The 20,381-nt window shown below is 37.2% G+C and overlaps 1 protein-coding gene across 2 annotated transcripts in view; it reads right to left on the bottom strand.

Annotated features, from left to right (window-relative positions):
* Positions 1-307: 307 nt before the first annotated feature.
* Positions 308-20,381, bottom strand: part of CCDC171 (coiled-coil domain containing 171) — a 149,120-nt gene continuing 129,046 nt past the window's right edge. For both annotated transcript variants that reach the window (XM_055699131.1, XM_055699132.1), the window contains exon 25: positions 308-610. The gene's annotated coding sequence lies outside the window, so the exon portion shown is untranslated. The remainder of the gene's footprint in view (positions 611-20,381) is intronic.

Genomic DNA, 20,381 nt, shown 5'->3' with positions numbered 1-20,381 from the left:
AGCTCTCTCAATCCTATTAAAGTATTGCAGTCCTGCTTTAAAATAGACAAGTATGAAACAACTTTGATAGATAGAGACTAAAATGGCTTATTGATTTATTTTTTTTAAGACTGAGGAAAATTACCCAAAATGTGTCATTCTTTAACATTTAAAAATACACTACATAAAAAATGAACAACTGCAGTAAATAAAAGTTTAAAAATAACTGTTTAGGTATGCAAAGAGTAAGAAGTGTAGAAATGTGAACATATGAATGCACACTTTCACAAAACCACAAAATTAACGTCAAAAAATACATACACTGAACTACATTTCAAAGGTAGCAACAAAATTGCTCTTTAATTGCATCACTTTACATTAATGCAATTTTTTCCTTTTAAAAGATTATTGATACAAAGAATCTGAAGATCCATTTTCCATTGTTCTTTTAGGAGTGGATGTGACATTCAGGCTGAAGGAATAGACTGAAGACTGAGAACTGGCTCTATTGTGTATAAAACTGTAGGATGTGTCAGGTTCAGCTTGCAATGCCAAAAATCTGGGATACAGCTCTGGTCAGGCTGAATTCTTAGCTTGAAGCCATGGTGATGTTTGAACTCCCTCTTGATTCCTAGAGTAAAATAAAGTAAAAATAAAAACCAAAACAATAAAGAATCTACATTTGCTTTCACAAAGGTATGCTTATGAAGTATTTGCATGTGTTTTCTTGTTTCAAACACTTTTTTAAATATATATATATATAAAAAAAAAATCTTTAATAAGCAGGACCAAAGGACATTAGCTAGAGCAGGGGTCCTCAAACCTTTTAACCAGGGGGCCGGCGCGTGGATGAAGTGGCAGGCAGCCATCTGCGGCTGCTTGGTTTCCCCCCCCAACCCCTGGCGGGGGGGGGGGGGGGGGGGGGGGGGGGGGGGCGCGGGGGGGGCTGTAAATAGCGGGGGCTGGATCGAGGACCCTGGGGGGCCATATCTGGCCCGTGGGCTGTAGTTTGAGGACCCCTGAGCTAGAGTATTAGCTAGTATTCTGCACTAGTAAGTGTTAGGACACAACAGCCTGCTTAAATTTAAGTACTACAAATACTTACAGAAAACTTTTACCCATTACCATTTCTAGGGTGTGTTTTTTTAATCAAGTAAACAAATATTCTACAGTCTCCCTGTCACTGTTATTAGGAAAAATATGCCATGCCAACCATGGAAGGTATTCATTACTTTTAAATACACTTTACCATCAATTGAAATCAAACACTTACTACTCTTCAAATGTTAGCCTGTTAGAAGATGATCAGGGAATACACACTGGATGTACGTTGATGGGGAAGCATGATTCATATTTCAGTGAGTCTCAGCATTCAGTCAAACAGTTATAAAGGTTAGACCAGTTAAAACTCAATGTTAAAGAACTGCCAGCATTAAAACTGTGCATCCTACTTTGAAAGATTATGGATAATATCAATATATCAGCATTAATAATTTTTAAATGCTAAATAAATACACTCTCTATTCCCTTAAATATCCATAATAATAAACAAACTTAAGAAAACACAATGCCATGTTGCTCTTCTGCCCTTTACCAAGGTATTTTACTCAATGCACTATATAGCTGTGGAAATAACATTCAATTATTTCATCAGGTCACAAAATATGCGACTACTTCACATGCAAAGCTTAATTACAGAAAGAAGTTAAGATACTGAAAGACTGTTACGGTATGTTTGAGTTCAGCATTTCAGGAAGAGTATACATGCATATATAAACACACACACATACACAGAAATGCATGTACACAGAGGCACAGATTCCAATATACATACTCATCCAGAGACAGGCAGAAGGGTGTGTGTATTTTAACAAATCCTGACTCAATCATATATATAAAGACACATTCATGAAAGATTCCCCTTTCCTTTGTTACTACTGTGGAGAAAAATCAATGGTTGCCTCTAACACCTACTTCAACAGTTCCCTTTGATATAGACTCTTTTGATTTCCTGATTCACCACAAGCCATACTGCAGCTACTGTAAACAGCCAGGTTATGTTAGACCTTCATTAAAAACCCATACAGCAGCAAATTTAGATGACTGTTTCAAGTAGGTAGTTAACATGCGGTAGTGCCTTGAGTTTTTCTTATCTATGGTGGTGATAAGGATGGGATAACCAGCAGAGCTAGCAAGTATGATCTGTAACACTCTAGGCTTTCAGTCCTTCTGGGTTCAACGCTACACAGAAACGAAACCACTAAAAAGCCAAGGCACAGACAAGATTTACTGCAGTTGTATCAGTACATCTGATATAAAATCTCAGTGGAGGTATCCACCTGTTACACCAATTAACAGTTTGTTATTTGTACACTTTAATCAGCTGACCATACAGTCAAATTTCTAAAAGAAAGTAATACATAAAAGGATATTAGGACAATACTGAAACATTCAATTAACTTGTGATGTTCTAAAGACCCTCTGTGTGTGTAAAAAAAATGAAATCTATAAGATATCAGCTATAAATAGGTTTCACAACTGATTGAAGACAAATTTAAACGTATTGGTTTGTACTGCTTTCAACATCTCAATCAGCGTATCACAATGAGTAAAAATCGTATGCTGCAATTACACTCTCAAATTACTCTTTTTCCAGACATAGGTTTTTTTATGAAGAATATGGCATATTCTAGTAAGGAGATTAGAAATCAAATTTCCTTTGAGAGTTGCAAAAAAAAAAAAGTGTGAAACTTAATGATTGGCAGCAAGTCAATAGACTATGTTCAGTAAAAGCTTCACTGTTGGGGGAAAAAAAGCTCTGTTTTCGTTATCCAGATCCTGTGTTGTACTTCTTATGAAGAACACAATATTGTTTTCATTGAATAGAAGGGAAATTGGATCTAACAGCAATTTGACTGATGTAAAAAAAATAATCTTGGCTGTTACTCGTAAGAACTGTTTTGATCCAATATCATTATAGACATTCATGATTATTAAGAAAATAGGATTCTATACAGTAGAAGAAAAAATACTCAGAACTGTTACAACACTCATTGTTTGAACACATACCTATATGCAGGAGTTTTAAAGGCAGTTATAATTTCCACAACAGACCTCTTTCAACATTATTGTATTTTACATTATGATTCATATTTCAATGAATAATATTGTACATTATTGTACCTTTCTAAAACATGTAGTAAACTGACAAACTCAAATGACTATGCCAGAGCTGTGATTATAATCCATCATATAAATATGCATTTAGGTAATTTTTAAAAGAGGAATTATGTATCTTAAATAAGGTGTGTGTTCAGTTAAATCTTAAGCATAGCACTTTTATTTACCCACTAAGCCGTAAATGATTCCATCTAAACTGTTACACTTCATCAGGTAAATAGATATTTAGGTCACAATATGTCTAGCAAAAATATGCTTTCAAAATATTTATGTAATATAGTAATTGTTCATGTCCTACGGTCATTTTTCAAAGTTTGATAGCCTAACTTTATAGAACATGTTTTCCCAAAGACCTGAATATGAAAGGTTAGCCTATATTATGGAATAATTGCTTTCTAAACTATAGGTAACACAAGCAGTTTTTTAGTATTAGACATGGAAAAAGATTTCTAAAACAATTCTTCCCTACATTTTTTCTTCTGTGAGTAACCTATGATCACATTTAGGATCTAGTTTACAGGTTGTCTCATGATACATGAGCTATGTTACCAAAGTTAAAACTGATTTATAGTGGATTGCTTCATTATGTATGATATTGTCAGGAAATATAACACCATCATGTATTATATCCTTATATAAATTTTTATTGCAATGTCAGCCTACTCAAAAGCATCGTGTTGTGATCAAAGACACACCATTTTGCTTTTATATACCAATGCTTGTGGAATAATATGCACAGTTAGACACCTGGAATTAGAAGACTATGCATGTGTTACAACAGTGGTGCAAACAGATAACTACATAAAGAAATCCACTGCTAAAAGTATATTGTTTGTCTTCGGTTGTAGAAATAAAATCTATAACCAGAGCTGAAGCCACAAATCAGTCAGAACGGTTTCAGCCCTCAAAGCCTAAACAAGGATGATTTTACTGAACCACAATTTTCACTATAATACCACACTACAACTTCTCAGTTGCTCTCCACTATTTATATGTTACAACAATAACTCCTTCCCATTTTGGGATTTCCCACTACTAATTTTAGTTACTTTAAACTACTTTCCAATATTCAGTTTCAAAATTCAGCAGCCCAAACTTCCCTTCCGCTTTCTTATGACATGTAACATTCTATATTATAAAAAAAAAAAATATCACAATAAGTCGTAAGGTTTTTGAGAGTTATGGCTTCTGGGTTGTTAATAACAAGCTTGCATATATGGCTTTGACTGAGGTAAGAAAGTAATGAAACTGCTTAGAATCAGAACAGAATATGATGAAGGAATGAAATAAAAGGGCAGAAAGAACAATACTGAAGTTACAACATAATACAAAGACAGTTATGGGGGTTTCCTGTGTGACGATGCAGATGCAGTAATGAGTTCAGTGTTACATCTCAAGGTAAATTAAAGACAATTTTGTTGAACTACAAGGCCAAAGTGTGATCTGGAAATCACCAGGTTACAGGATACTTAGTTGCAAGAGGATGCCTGACAGCAAACAGAAGTGCAGAGAGACAAGCAAGCTATAGTTTCTTCCATATTATAGCAACATCTAAAATCCCTGGAAAGGCTGTAGCACAAGCCCTCAAGAGTAGGAAGAAATGTAGGGTAAGTACAGACACTCTGAGCGATGGGGAGAAAATGAGAGATGATCAGTGTATTTCTCCACAATTGACTTCTAATACTGATTCTTCTCACCCCAATTCTGGAACATACATATACATAGTAATACAGTATACAGCAAATCAAATGGCCAATAATGCTCTTTTCACCTTCTCCCTGCTACATGCTGTCACTGTAGCTTGCATCATTTCACTGCAGCAACAGCAATTCCAGGAAAAGAAACAACCACTATCTTGGATTGCATCACCTATGTGAAAAACTGTTTCCCTATAAAGATGCACATTTTCAGCTGATGCAAAACTTTCTTCTCAGACTACTATTTCCAACACTCAGTTGCCTTTTGCCAGACAATGCCAATGGGCTTCCAGTATAGTTCTCATTCTGTTGCTGTTAAAAGTAGCTCCAAGAGCTATTTCTCGCTCTCAGTGAAGTAAGTAAAACATCAGACTGATTGAAAATGCTAGAAGCTGGTGCTTAAAATGGAAAGCATTACTAGTGGGTGTCAGTGCAATACAGTGCTAGTTAATGAACTTTTTCAAAGCAGGAATGGCCAAAACTGGAAAGTTTGCTTCCCATGTCAATGATTTTGCAATTCTGTATGCTGAGGCAGTAGGACTAAACTGGTGCTCCGACACAAAGTAGGAAAACGGTAACATTCAGTATAAATTTTAATTGTCAGCACTTCTGCCTGGATTTTGCAAACAATTTGCTATCAAGAATAATTCAGTGGGCTGCCAACTCATTATATATTAAGTCAGAAAGGTAGGCACACTACATACTTTGGGTGCTGCTAGCCAACAATACTAATGGCTTTTTTCTTTATCAAAGAATTCCTTCTTCCACTTTTACGATTTTTTAAACAAACATGAGCCTGAAAAAACTGGAAATAATTTTTTTCCCATTTTTATAATGCTTTAGCATTTAATGCATTTAGTGAAATCACACTCTAGAGGCTCAATTAAAAGCAATTAAAAGAAAGATTTCATAATACTGTAATTGTTTTTCTAAAAGAAAATCCTGTTTTATTCAAACATACTTAAACATAGCATGCCTGAAGAACGCATGGGATTGGATGGATGATCACATCACAGGAACACCTTATCTTTGTTTTGCCGGCTTAAAGACAGTTTGTTTTTGCATTGCTAATTTTGACGATTGCCAAATATTCTGGCCAAAATCCACCATACAGTCTATATAGAAAGTTCTTCTTCCAGATGCTTCATTGGAATACACACCGAAGTGCCCCCTTTTCAGGTCAAATTCTCAGCACTACACTATTAATACAAAAACATTAGGCAAACTATGTAATGCACTGTTTTCATGGTTAAATGCTCAGTTTGTATTGATTTCAATCCAGGTTTCCAAATTCTGTAGTACTTTTTGCCCATACTGTCTATCAGTGTCTTCCCACTTTCTCAAGAATGGAAGCAACTTCTAATATTATTTTTAAATTGAGTAGCTAACCCAAATGGCTATTGGTTTATCTTGTGCTGCATGTTGCAAACAACATTGAAAGGTACACTGCACTCTTACTAAACTGTTGTGACACCTTTCCATGCTTTGAACCAGTGCATAAGACTGTTGCTATCTTTAACTGATTCTCCTCTTGCTTCCAAGAAAGCCTTTTCTGCTATGTGAGTTCTCACACAGCTTTTCATTGCCTCGGATCAGTATTTCTCTCTCTCCCACAGTTCCCTTTCAGCTTTTCACTTCTTTCTAGCAAGAAGGGGAGAAGGGGACTACAACCAGAGACGAAAACACTCACGACACCATGCTGAGGTACAAGCAGCTCACAAAGTAGTCCTCCCCACTTAGCCTTTTCTTCTGCCAGTGCTAGTGGGAAAACAGTCCCTATCCAACTAGTTAAAGTGTCAAACTTCATATTCTCTTGAGAAATGCATTCAGTCGTCAGCTGAATTCCTAGACAGTGTGACTGTCTGACGTAAGCCTTCAAAGTTTCGTCTTAGTTGGATGTATACTGCTGCTCTAGCAGAAAAAGGGAAAAAAGTATATTTACATTCATTTTGCCAAACATTAGCATCTTCTGTCCAATCATTTAAATGCAGAAGTGTTGGGAGAAAACAGCTTAGAGAACAAGGGTTGACACATACAGTGTGAAATCTTAAGGTGCTTGAATGCAATGAGGGAGAAAGTGAGACAGAACCACATTCCATCTCCCTAACTGTGCTATAGTCCACATGAACTTTGTGACAGGTCTCTGTCTCTCAGCCACACTTCACTAGCTTCTGCTGACATTCAGCTGTCAGACAGCAACCCTTTACCATGCCCCTAACATGCTCTACAGCTTCACCCAATTAACTCGCTTTCACTTGACATTGCAGCAAAAAGCTTCATAATAGGTGGTCAAGGTGCATGGTGTCTGCTTGCCCTCTAACTGCTCACGCGCAGCAAAACGCTTAGCTACCCTCCTTTTTGTCTGTTTGCTCTGAACTGCTGCAGCTACAATTTAGGCATTCTGCTACTAAACAGGACAGCAGACCTTTGACAGTGGTGCATTAATCTATATTTTAGCAAAGACTAATTTTAATGCAGAATCCTAGTGCTAATCATCATAAACATTTTGACAAAAAAGAAATTACACTGATTCAGTAAAATACTTCAAGCACTTTATAATTAATCAAGATGTACTGTACCAGCAATATGGATATAAGGGGTTAAAGAGGGAAAAAGTGATTATTTCTAATACTAATGTTTAACAACAGAAAGGAGAAAGGTCTAGAAACAATGAAAGTGTCTTTATGATTCAGCTTTCCTGCATTAAAAAAAAATCTTTATGCATTCAGAAGATTAATTTTTGCTATGCATTTCTGCCAAATATGCAATATTTTTGAGGAATAATCTTCAGAAATATAAATCTATGTAGCTAACAAAACAAATGAACTGTTAAAAAATTGAAATCAACATTTTAGAATTCTCCTGATAGCTTATATAAAAAGGAGAACAAACATGGAACTCACTGTTATGTTGCAGAGAGATGCCTTAAGAATATTCCCATTTGCTCACTACTCCTCTCAAGTATTTTTGTAATAAATATGTGGAGTCGGTCAGAAAAGACCCTTAAAAATGCAATATGCAGTAAGTACTGATGATGTTGAAGCACTCTTTGCTAAAGGGGCACACTGTAAACCAAGGGTGGAACAGTCTGGATGAGCACTAGTGTCTTGACAGTGAAATTAGGAGAGCTGCTGTAGCAAGTGCTTTCTGGTGGTCTTACAGGTTTCAACTACCACAACTCCAGCAAGGCAAGACTCAAAAGAATACCCATGAAGCAATTCCAGATTCAGGTGTTTGCAAAACTACAGCAATTTCAGATAGGCTGTGTAACCTATTTGTTTCCCAGTATATCCATAGGGACAAGTCCCCTTGAAGTTCTCTCTAAAAATATTGAAAGGGCATTTTTTCACACAAGAAATCTGATTGTCAGAAAGAGAAGCAGACATCCAGTAGAAAGTGGAAGCTCAAGAGATGCCATATGCATGAAGGAAGGAAAAAAAAAAAGGAAATCTATTGACTGAGGTGTAAAGCAGACACCTCTCTTGACACGAATTTAGAGCAAGGACATAGAACAAACTTATCTTTAGGAAAGGTAGTGAAAAGGAGGAAGTCATAAGGACTTGGAGCTCACACATCTCTGGCAGAGGTTGCTGATGAAAAAATAGGCAGTTTTGCAGCAATGAAAAAAAAAATGTAGCTAACATCCCACTTAGATTTCAAGTAGGAAAATGGTATTACTCAGAATTAAAATAAGGTGCGAGGGACACACAAGGCATTTTAGTGGAGAATATTATTGTAAATCTCTCCAAAAACCTTTATATGAGCAAAATGTGATTCAGTCCACTTGGCCGTGAGGATATAATCCAGTGTTGTCCATATTCCTGACGTGAGAAGGGAAATGCTAATCTTATGAACTACAGCCTTTAGCATCCCCTAACAGCAGATTGATGTTAGTTCTTAGGAGATAACAGAATTTGGATCATAAACTGGATACAGACATGGTTTATGCAACCTATCTGAAAAACAGATTGTAATCTGTTATCCAAAATACAAACACTTCCACGCTGAGTAAGAACATCTGCATTTGCATTAGGCTACAGGCTAATCTAAATCTCAGTTCATCTCAATACCTGTATTAAACTGAGTAGCCTCTTAAAAAGATCCTCTAATGATGGAGAAAAAAATTACTGACTTACACCACATGCTTACAAGTGAACTATTACTGCTGTTGACTTAACTTTCTCAAAATTAATGTTTATTATTAAAATCATCAATGTATGAGCAGGACAAAGAGTTTCACCCTTTTAGCACTGGCCAATGAAGTGTAGATTTTCTGGGTTGTCCACTACAGATGTGTATCCTGCTACCTCCCAGCCACAATTCTGATAAGGACTTCATCCCCCTCCCCCATAAACTAGCCTAGAGAAAGATTCACCAGGAAGGGGTACCTTTGGCTCCCTGTAGGTTTTGGACAGTTTTCAAACTTTTGTTTGCTTATCCAAACCAAGCACTTTAATGTTAATTCTTCCCCAGTAAAACTCAATTGAAATAAATTCAGGAGGGAATTACTCTTTCTCCCACAAATACCATGCAATATCTGAAGCAGTGTATATTCAATAGAGTTCTAAAGAGTAGTTCTAAAACAGTAATGGTCAGGGAAAACAGTTGGCTTTCTGGCAGTATTGCTTATAAAACATCAGTTGATATCTGAAGAGCCTAAAAAAGAATTTTAAAGCTCAGTTTCAGTTGATGGCTAACATGTAGGTCTTTTGTAAATGTAAGATCCAAATTACACTAACTGGGCAAGGAATCAAGCTTATCAGTTATAAACAACTTGAGTGTGGGTGAGCTAGGTTTACTGTGTCTATTGGTTTTGGCCAAATTTATATATACAATTATACTTCAGACTGGAATTAAATTTAAAAAAAATCTAGTAATTACTTCAACAGAACTTTTTATACTTACTAGATTCCTGAGCACAATCAGCCTCTAAGAACTGCTCTTAGCTTAGGTATTAGATCATCATTTTCTGTGAGGCTGAACATACAGTTTGAGTGAGTCCACTAGGCAAATGGAATTAATATTTCCTGCACATAAATCATATTTTATATGAATCAACATTTAAAAAAACTCTAATGGAATTTTATCCTTTTGTGTATATATATGCCAAATGTGTGTTCTGAAAGCACGGAAGAGTTAAAACAAAAACAAAACCCAAATAAAACAGAACCATCATCATCACATACAATGCTACAAACTTTCATCAGGCACATAGAATTTTTATCAGAAGAGTCATGAACATAAAATGAGACTTGGAGAGAGGTTTCTTCAGCTTTTTGGTTTGTGAAGCAAGAAAGCTGTAACACAACTTTAAAAAACTGTTTTACACGGGGATGTTTCAGTAATTTGGTGTTCTTTCTATTTGGTGGCCCGTGTACCAGAATGGTAGCTTAAACTCCTTTATTCAGAGTGTCTGGTCAGAACATGCTCTTCTAAAAAAAAATCTTACATTTAAAGGGTAGTAGACATCAGTAAGTTATTAAATGAAACTAGAAATTCCTAAAGCAATAGGATGTTTCAACATGCACAAATTAAAACAAAACTGGATGACTTTAAGCATCAGGAAGCTTTGCAAAGTCCTGGTTAAGTTATGATACATGCTCAGGCTCCCAAAAGAGTGCAATGCATTTAGTAGACCCTGTGAAAAAAAACTGGATGTCACACAGCATCTGAAAACTAACAGGTCCCTGACCATAAGTGTATAACCACAAGCTGATCCTTTTGTTATCGTATCCTTGGTAGTCAACAAAAGCTGAGAAATCAGTGACTTATTTCATCATTGTGGCTCTGGCCTCCAAGAGCTTGCTTTGTCAAATATAGGTGCCTGCAACACCTATATAGGACAAAAGGCTTTGAAAATATTGATGAACATACAAATTTAAGACAAGCAAGTATTGCAATGTCAGATTTATGGTGACATTTATTGAGTGAACTATGGGTTTATGGGCCAATTTCAGTTAAGGGCCAGATCCAAAAGTGTGGCATCTTAAAGCAATGTGGCTTTAAAGGTTTCATGGTTCCCTCTTTAAAAAGCTGTAGGAATTGAAGCAGTTACACCATCTGAAATGGATGAAATAGAATCATTGCATCATTACAATATCACTTTGCTTTCCTAATATCATCACCTGCAGCAAACTCTGCTGGTGATTACCATGCTATTCTTGCCAATATTTGTAGTAAATTTTATTACTTATGGTGCATTTTAAAGATAACCTACCTTACACACACACACACACACACAAAAAAAAAAGTTCTTCCTTTCCAAAACATAGTATTTTGAAACAAGCCAACAAAAAAATCCAAATTCTTGTAAAATGCAAAGGGAAAGATATAGTTCAAGAAGCACACTGGTTTCTTCATCTCTTTCTTTAACTGAACCACTACACAAACGGAAGATAACATAAGTTATTTGAAAAATCAAGATTCTTGTCATGATAATACCCTTTTAGCTGACAATGAAGCTCTTTACCCTACTGTGTACTCATTTAACATTTTTAAAATTTGTTCAGGTACTAGTTTATTCAACCAGCCAAACTGCTTCAGGGAGCCCAGTCTCTTGCAGAAAATAGGTCCTTACTATGATCAACTGGAAAACCTGTGCCTTCACTACACAATGTGGGTTTCACAGACTTCCACAAAAAGGTTTTACATGCAATTTAAAAACAACAACAATAAATAAATATATAGGGTAAATATTAAGCAGTGTGACTTAAATATGTAAAACCCAATAAAAATAAACATTAAGATGTAACTTGCTGAATGTAAGCCCTTAAATCATGTCAGCGTTACAGGAATAAAATTATGAGTTAAGAACAGTGTTATGCTTCATGCCTTAACTCTGAATTTCCTGTCTTTTTATCTCTGCGAGTCATACTCTCTAATATATTTTAAAGGGCTCTTTTGTTTTTTTCATTTCTCACATTAACTTTTATGCTTAAAGTACAAAATGCAAGCAACCAGGCAACAGAAGTAGGCACACACATATTCCTACAAAAACATGTTACTCTACTGCAAAAATGTCACAGAAAAGAACATAAATATTTGGGTGGGGTTTTTTTCCCCCAGTTGAAAAGGATGCAAACATGCACAATTGTAGCAGAAGGCAGGGAAAAAGAGCAACCAGCAGAAAAACAACCGGACTTACAAATTCCAGAAAGGTACAAAGTAAAGGAGACTTTCTTCATTGCCCTCACTGTCTCCCTTTGGCCTGCAGAGACCTGCTCCTCCTCGCACTGGACTAGGGAGGTCCACTTTCCTGCGGAGGAGAGTCTGCCCAACGGCGGCACTGAATTCCCAGGTGGTGGGGCACTGGCCACCTCTGATGACCAGACATCAGAGGGACGTCTGCCATCCAGAGGAAAACATAAAGCTCTAGCATGAGATTTTGCTTGACAAACATGTAAAAGTCCATTTTCTGAGGGGAATACTTACTTCCCCACTCTTTTATATGTAGTTTCACCCTCAAACAGATACTCCAGGCCCAACCCAGTTAAATATCAGCATAAATTTTTTTCCCTCCCCCCCCTTTTTTTTTTTCAATAGGTGCATGTAGCATTATCAATGCTACATTTTAAGTGGGGGCATGCTGCACACGTATGCATTTCTAAGGCAGGCTGGAAAAAAGGCAGACTCCTGGGAACACTGCCCCAGGTCTCACTCTCTGTTCTTGCCTGCGGATGGGGCAGAGGGCTGGTGGTACCAAGTACAAGAAACACCACAAAAGACCACAAAAACCCTTCCACCTATTATCTCAACCAATTGAATTGCAACTCACAGGCAGCATCCACACATCTCGCACTATTTATCAAAGCTAATGCCTGAAGATCAGCACTGAATTTTCTCATTATCAGTGCTTTACAGACTTCACTTGATACACAAAACCAAACAGGTGTCAGAGCAAGAAAATAATTGTTCACAACAGTATACCTTCTAGGATCTAAATTTAAAATACCGAGAAGGTACCAGGAAGATGACAATCTGGATTGCACGGATTCATTTGCCATTTAAGTATCTGAGCTGTACTCATTCAGGCACAGCTATGCTTTAATCCCCTCCAAAAAATTCTCAGTGAATTCTCAGTCTCAGAACAAACAGACATTCCCTTTATGTTTAACCCACAGTTTAACAGAGAATAATAGAAGCTTCCCAGCTCTCTTTCTTGAAATAACTTCTTCAAAAGGAAGGAGGAAGCACCTTCTGGCCTGTGTAAAAGTCCTTGAGTCTGGAAAGAAGTGAATTTGTCTGCCTTTGTAGAGAATATTTCTTTTCTTCTATAAAGCCAGTAAAATTGTGTCCTTGGCTCTGTTCTTCTGTGAAAACTTTTTCCCAGGGTTAAATGTCCTGGTCTATAATACCCAGTGCTCAAAATTACAGCCTGTCTAGCACTCCCAGTACTTTCATTTCTACTGCAGCATTAGCAGCATAAATAATAATACACAAAAGTTCCTTTTAATTTGATGTGCTGAAAAATGTCACTTTGAGAGGTGTGGAAAGAAGGCAAAAGAAACAGGGGTGTGTGGAAAACAGGAAAGAAACATGGCTGCTGAGTAAAACTCATTGCATATTACCAGTGACACACGTTTCAAAAGACTGCTGTAAAGACATCGAATAAGGAAAACGGCATCACATGGCCACCTCCTGACTCATGGTTGCCCTCCACAGCAACTGTACCCTTTCCGAACCATTCAGCTGCAGAAAGCCCCAGGTACTAATTTGCAATGAAATGAAAGACTAGCTCATTCCTGTATCTCTCCTTCAAAAACTGGACACAATGAAGTGTTGGCATTCACTTCCTTTTTCCCTGTTAACCTGCTGCAAGCAGAGAATGAATGCACGATGATTTTTTTTACAGAGCAAACTTGAACTTACACTTCAGACTTGTCTCCTTATCCAAATCATCAGTTTCTCTAAATCAATTTCCAAGGGGCTTCTCTGGGAGTTACAATTGTTGCACTGGCCTGAGCACTTCAGGATAAGAGACAAATAGAGCTTCTAGATTCAAGCGTCTTGTTTTCAGCCCTGGGAACTGAGGACCCTTGTTTGTGAGCTAGTAGTTCCAGTACCTCACTAGAAACACATTTCTAATGCCATAGAAATGCAAACCATGAAGGAAAAAAAGGAAAGGAGATTACCTTCCTGAAAACATGACCCTCCTTTTTTGCAACTCAGCCAATGACTTGAAAGATTTGTTTTGTGCTTAACATTGGAACAAACCTGCGGTCATTTAGGAACTTCATGGTTTCCATTAAACCGCCCAGCATGGACATTTGGAATTTCATGGCAACTGTGAAGTGAGAGTGTAGATCTTGCTTTTCCAAAGCACCAGCCTCTGCCGAGAGCTAACACCCACACACATTCACTCACATTCCTTAGCCAATTCATGTCATTAAGGAGACTTTAAGAACAGACAAAACAAAGAAGAAAAAAAAACACAACCAAAAAACCAAACCAACCCCACTTAAACCTCCTTCTTAAACACTTGAAAGCAAAATACTACAAGTGGAAATGTAATGTTCAAATGCAGTGAAGGCATTGTGTCCATCTACAGTATTTACAGCATTAACTCTGCAACTTCACTGAAAAGCTGGTATTGGAAACCACCTAATTACCCAAACATTTACCTCTCTGCAGGTGTAAATACATGGGCCTAATAAGCCTTCCCACTGTGAAAGCAGTTACTTAAATTATATTGAAATATTAAAAACTATTTAATGAGCTTTTTTCCCCTAAAGTAAATTGAGTGTGTGCCTTAACCTGCTTCAGGCAAAGGAAGTTTCAAACATATTGGTTTTGAAACTAGCCATTATTTCCCATGTTGCAAAAACGGTGATTTTATTTCCCAACAGCAAATGAAACTGTCAGGAAAATTTAGATGCAATAAAATTGGGTGGTTAAACCAACATGCTGGATTTGGAATAAAACTGAATTAAAGGAATTAAAATTAAGCATTATGTCAGTCAAACTTTATAAAAGCTGTTTGAAAGGGGGGGAGCAGGGGATGTTGGGTTTTGTTTCTGTTTTGCAGAAGTTAGGTTTTGGACTTGGTGAAGTCCACCCATAACTACCCATTTTATGTCCATCAACTGTGTCACATTTGAAATTTGCGCAATGAAAAATATTTTGCATAAAATGTGTTGCTTCTGGCAACATTTCTGCCTAAATAAAAAGTTGTCAGGCAGTGTGTGACTTTAGTGGTACAGAGTTTTAAAATGGTGGCTTCAGTCCAAGGCTAGCTAATAACGGCTGACATGCACTGGAATCTTGAGGCCTAAATCAACATTGTTTTCACAGCTGTAATTAAGCCACCTAATCAGAAGCACATTTTGACGGGACAGTTTCTGGAAGCCAGACATTACAATTTCTTATGCCTGGAGCGCAGTGGCTCATGAGAGGTCCTCATTTAATTTCAGGTTTAAAAAAAAAAAAAAAAAAAAAAGGCTGTAAAATGAAAAGACTATAAAAAAAAGCAGTGTACGGCTGTTGAAATGAAGCAGGCCTATGTGTTCATGCCTTGACCAACACTGCATCCCACCCTCCTTCGGCTCTCTGCCGAGTCCCCAGCTCTCAAGTGGCAGCTGCACACAGTGAGATTAAGGGCTTCTGCCAAAGTCAACAGATGAGCTGGTCTGAACTGGCTCTCTGTGTGTTCTGACTGTAAATTGTGCTGGTGATGATTAGAGAACTCTAACACAGGATGTCGACTCTTAAAACTGTCCAGAGAAAATAATTTTTTTTTTAAGTTCAGGAAATTTTTTTAGACTTCTTTTGTGGCTTGGTACATAGTGTTGTGTCTATAACTTTCAGATGATCCAAACATGAATTCGCACAAATTAAGTAACTATATTATTTTAAAAATACACTGTTACTTGCTCACAGCAAGATCCTTCATTTGGAGATGTTTACATAGCAGTGCTGCTGCTGAATGCAATTCTCTAACTAGTACGCTCTAGCAGTCTTGTGCTTCTACCACCTGCCAGTGGAATATACTCCTTAAAGTTCAGACTATCAACTATTTCTGTTGTGTGACTATCACTTCAGGACACTGTCATATGTGAAACGGCTAAATTGTCTTGCTCTTTTTCTGTAGTACAGCTACATTAGTAACTTTAACATAAACTTTCAACCCCAGAGGCCATTGTAAAACTATCAATATGAAGGCACCAGTCACTGGGGTCTGATTACATTTAGTTCTGCACTGTAATTACATATGGATTATATTAACTGAACCTTTTGCCTTATAGGCAACATTTTAATCAAATTAGTTTAATTTGCAAATATGTTACAATAGTCTGACAAGTTAAAAGTTCACATAACTAGAATATTGAGTATCCAAAAATTTTTGCATAGAAAAAGAAGTATTCTTTACAAAATAGCAAATTTGTTGTTGGATTACTGTAACTGTATTTTAACACCTTGCTTTAAATTACATGAGTTTTATAATATTGGTTTCATATTATATTTTTTTTTATTGGTACTACATAAAAAACAAATAGTTTAAATTACATGATTTATACAGCTTGGTTACAACTATTACTCATGTAAGCAATACCATGTAACATGGTGAGCATTTATACTAGGATACCCGCATTCCTTGGCTATGCAGTAAGGTTGGCAAGTGGTGCCCAATTACTTAAAGTCAGGTAAGAAATGCAAATATTTCAGTAAACAAATAGCTTCCAGAAGGTATTATTGCCTTGTGGATTCATCCTGATGGAGACTTCAAGATTACTAGGCATTATGAACACAGTTTTCTATTTTTGCCTGTACTGGTATTTCCACTCTTTCACATCTATTACCCATCTCAATAGTTGGGAAATTCTCCTTGTGGGCCTGTCAGATTTTTCTTTACTTACTATCACTTCAAGAACATCCATATGTTCACAGTAAATAAACCACACACTGGTAGCTAATAGCACTGTGTGAAAGTTACAATTATTTGAGGTCTGTATCTTACTGAATTCTGTCCTAGACTATTTCCAAAGAAACACTGCAAGACAGAGGGTAACAACAAAAATAATAAGCGTGGTAATTTTTTTGCAAGGCAAATTAAGAACTAGTATCTCCAAATCTTTCATAAAACCAGTTCAATTCCAAATCTTTCAAAAATATTTTCAGTTCAACTGTGCATCAGGCTAGCATGAAGTAGTGGAAAAGTCAAGCAGTTTTTATCCAGGACCTTTCTGCTTCTTGCAACATCTGGGAAGAATTCCCCCAGCTACATCAGTCATTCCACGTCCTAACACAAGAGATATGGCTCCAGCTCATGAAAGAATCTGACATTTAACACGACAACGATGCAGTGAGTGTCTTTCTCCTATGCGGCAAGTGAAAAGGCAAACAGCTTTTTTTTTCTTTCTCTCCAGTTCTGTCCTCATAATTCTAAATGTAAGACATTGCACCCCTACCCGATGCAGGGCTCAGCCTTGAAACACAGACTGAACTGGTGAGAAGGAAATGGGGTGTGGGGCAAAGACATGTAAAACCACTGCCCTGACCAGCCTAGCTAAGTAGGAAGAAACTGTCAGTGGTGTATTTAACTGGTAACTTCGAGTTTAAAATATTTCTTTTCTTTCTCCCCCTCATGAACAGCATTCAAGTAGATCATGAGAACTGATAGCTGACTGCTCTGAGTAGGAAGAAAAGTGTACATTTTGCTTAACGCAGTTCTTTAACACGAAAATATGAGAACATACATCAGTTCCTAGGTTCTCAACAGTAAGTATGGATTTTTCTCACATAAGATCATTCTACCTGCTTCTCTCTCCTTACCAAAACCTACAATTCCTGTATTTTCAGTACTTTAAGTGGTATCAGTAGCCATTTTCAGACAAAGGACAGACACAGCCACAACTGTGAGGGGAAAAAAAGTAAGGATGATGCAAAGCCACATAGAGCAATGACTGATTTCCCCTTCAACCCTCATTAGAAGAAGCCTCCAAAGGCAACAGTTGTTTTCATGGTTAGTTGGAAAACTCTGATCTTACAGACCTTCACTTTACCCCTCTCACCCATCTGAAACTCACCTTCTCCTTTTTTTCAGTCAAGTTACCCCTCTGGCCCCCCAAATTTCCATTTCTCCAGTGCATACAAAAGAAGCCTTTCTCTCTTCATCATCTTTAAAAATGACTGTATTTTCCCCTTCATTTTCCACTCTCCTCTGGTTCTGAAGAAAGCAGAAAAAGGAAGGAATATCACCAGATCAGCTGCACATTCAGGATCAGAGAAACAACTGACCACTTCCAATATAACAGTAGCTTCTTTTGTTTACTGAAACTGATACCAGAATATTTTAAATTTTTAAAATTCTGACAGCAGTACTGGTATTGGGCACAAAATCTCCAGGCCGAAAGCTGTGAAAACACAAACACTTTCTAGAGAAATTTTGAAATTAACTTAATTGTCAGTTCCTTTCACACGTGTCAGGTCACACTGGAAAACACAGTGTCACTGCACCTACTCCTCAGCACACTGTGCCTGCAGCAATGAACTCCCTGGCAGTACAGACACAATGAGTTCATATGCTTGCCAGATGACTGGTATGACGCTACTTGCTGCCCCACAGCACCTACAGAGTCACTGCTTATGACTATACCACTGCACAGCACAGCACTTAAAAGCTCTCAGTACAAAGCCTACTTGTGAGTGCAACTCTGAATTAAAGTGCAAGTATAATAATAAACTAATGTATCTGAAAAAGAATTAGAATAGATCTAAGCAGCAGAATCCAGTAGCGTTAAAGTAACTGGCAAGTGTTCATTTAATAGGAAACCCTGAAGCACAGTCCAGTTCTAAATGTTGCTGAACAAGAAATAAACAGGAAAAAAGAAATACAAGAACATTTTAGCTGATACCTTCTCTGCTTAAATACAGATCATGTGTACAGTTAGCTACTACCAGTGAAGTACTTCTACAAAACCTTCTCCTAAGCACATTAAGCATTGCTAAGGAAAAATCTTAAGAAGGCATAAAGGCAGAGACACGTAAAGGGAAACAACAGTTTCTTAAATTTCATGGAGAAAATGGCAGTGCTAGTCCAGTACTGAGTTCAGTGCTCAGTGAAATAATTTTCCATCTGATTTCACACTAAAGGTTGACTGCTGCCTTCTTGGTTCCTCTTCTGGCAACCTACATCCTTACTGTCAGGACTACATATGACCATATGATGGACATCTGAGCTGAACTCTTACTACTATTAGCTCTACCTTTTATAAATACAACCCTTAATGTGTGGATGCAACAAGTTATGGAGGACACAACTCTCGATGTGGTACTTGCAATTCAGGGACAGTAAATTTAAAAAAACAAGGAAATGGACAGAAGAGAAACTTATGGTTGCAGAGAAAGACTATTACAAATTATTAATGATTTGGTAACAGAAATAAAAGAAAAATACGTTTTAGAAATGTAAGGGAAAATTCAGAAGCATTTGGTAAAGAAAAAAAAACCAGGAGAAATTAAAAACAAACAAACAAACCAAACAACAAAACCAACAGAAAAGAGATACAGGAATAGGGAACAACAGAAGAGAAAAAAAAAAAAAAGAAGGGCTAGGTAGAAAACCAATAATCTGTATTTCAGCCGTACTGAATTTTAAAGAGCTGCAAGAATGAAAAAATGCACAGGGCCTTTCTCTGCACAGGGGAAGAATCAGAGACAAGTACGACACACAGATAGCTGGACACAGATGAAGAGTACAGAGACATTCTGCTATTGACTCCCTTTCACCCCACGCAATAATTCTCTTCTCTGTAGGCAGTGTTCCCAGCATTCGTCTCACCTCTGTCCATCATAATCATATGCCTTCCTGTTCCCCTCTGTTGGCATTAGCATGAGCACACACAGCAATCTCAGAATCTAAACACTATTGACTAAAAGGAAAGTGGTTGGACTAGAAGCAGACTGGAGGATGGAGATGTCAATTCAGAGTCTTAGATAAAAGATGAGGATCACTGATGTTGCCTTATGGCATCAGGGTTTTTAAAATTATCAGCAAAACCCAAAGCAGCAAAAGAGGAAAAACGGTGGTGTGAATAGAAAGAAAGGCAAAATAGCAAATTTCAGTACAAAAAGTTAAATTAGGAAAGCAATATTTTGTGAACATGGAAAAGATCAATACTGATGAATGGCCCAAACTTCGATGTGATGGACAGTTTTGAGGGTAAGAATTTTATGCAACCAGACAAGACATCAAGAGACAGCCACAACACACTGAGATAAAACCCAGCCTTATAAGGTAAGAGTCCACCCATGGCATACATTTGAAATCTGTGTTTCGGCACTGAGCAATAGGTTACTGTTCTAGGAACACAAGCATGCATCATATGAAGACCTGCAATTAATACAGTCCAGGTGCTGTATTTGTCTCCTACATGAAAAGTTTTGCCTGCAATATTACTAAAACTGGATATGTGATTGAACATAGTGGATTGCAACCAACAGTGTGTACAATTCTGAAATCAAATAGATGCTCAAGAGAAATCATTATGCCCTTCCATTTAAAATAATCAAGCAAAAAAAATCTTCTTT

Source organism: Falco cherrug, chromosome Z, assembly GCF_023634085.1.
Source record: "Falco cherrug isolate bFalChe1 chromosome Z, bFalChe1.pri, whole genome shotgun sequence".
NCBI lineage: Eukaryota > Metazoa > Chordata > Aves > Falconiformes > Falconidae > Falco > Falco cherrug.
This window is presented reverse-complemented; position numbering and strand designations above follow the sequence as displayed.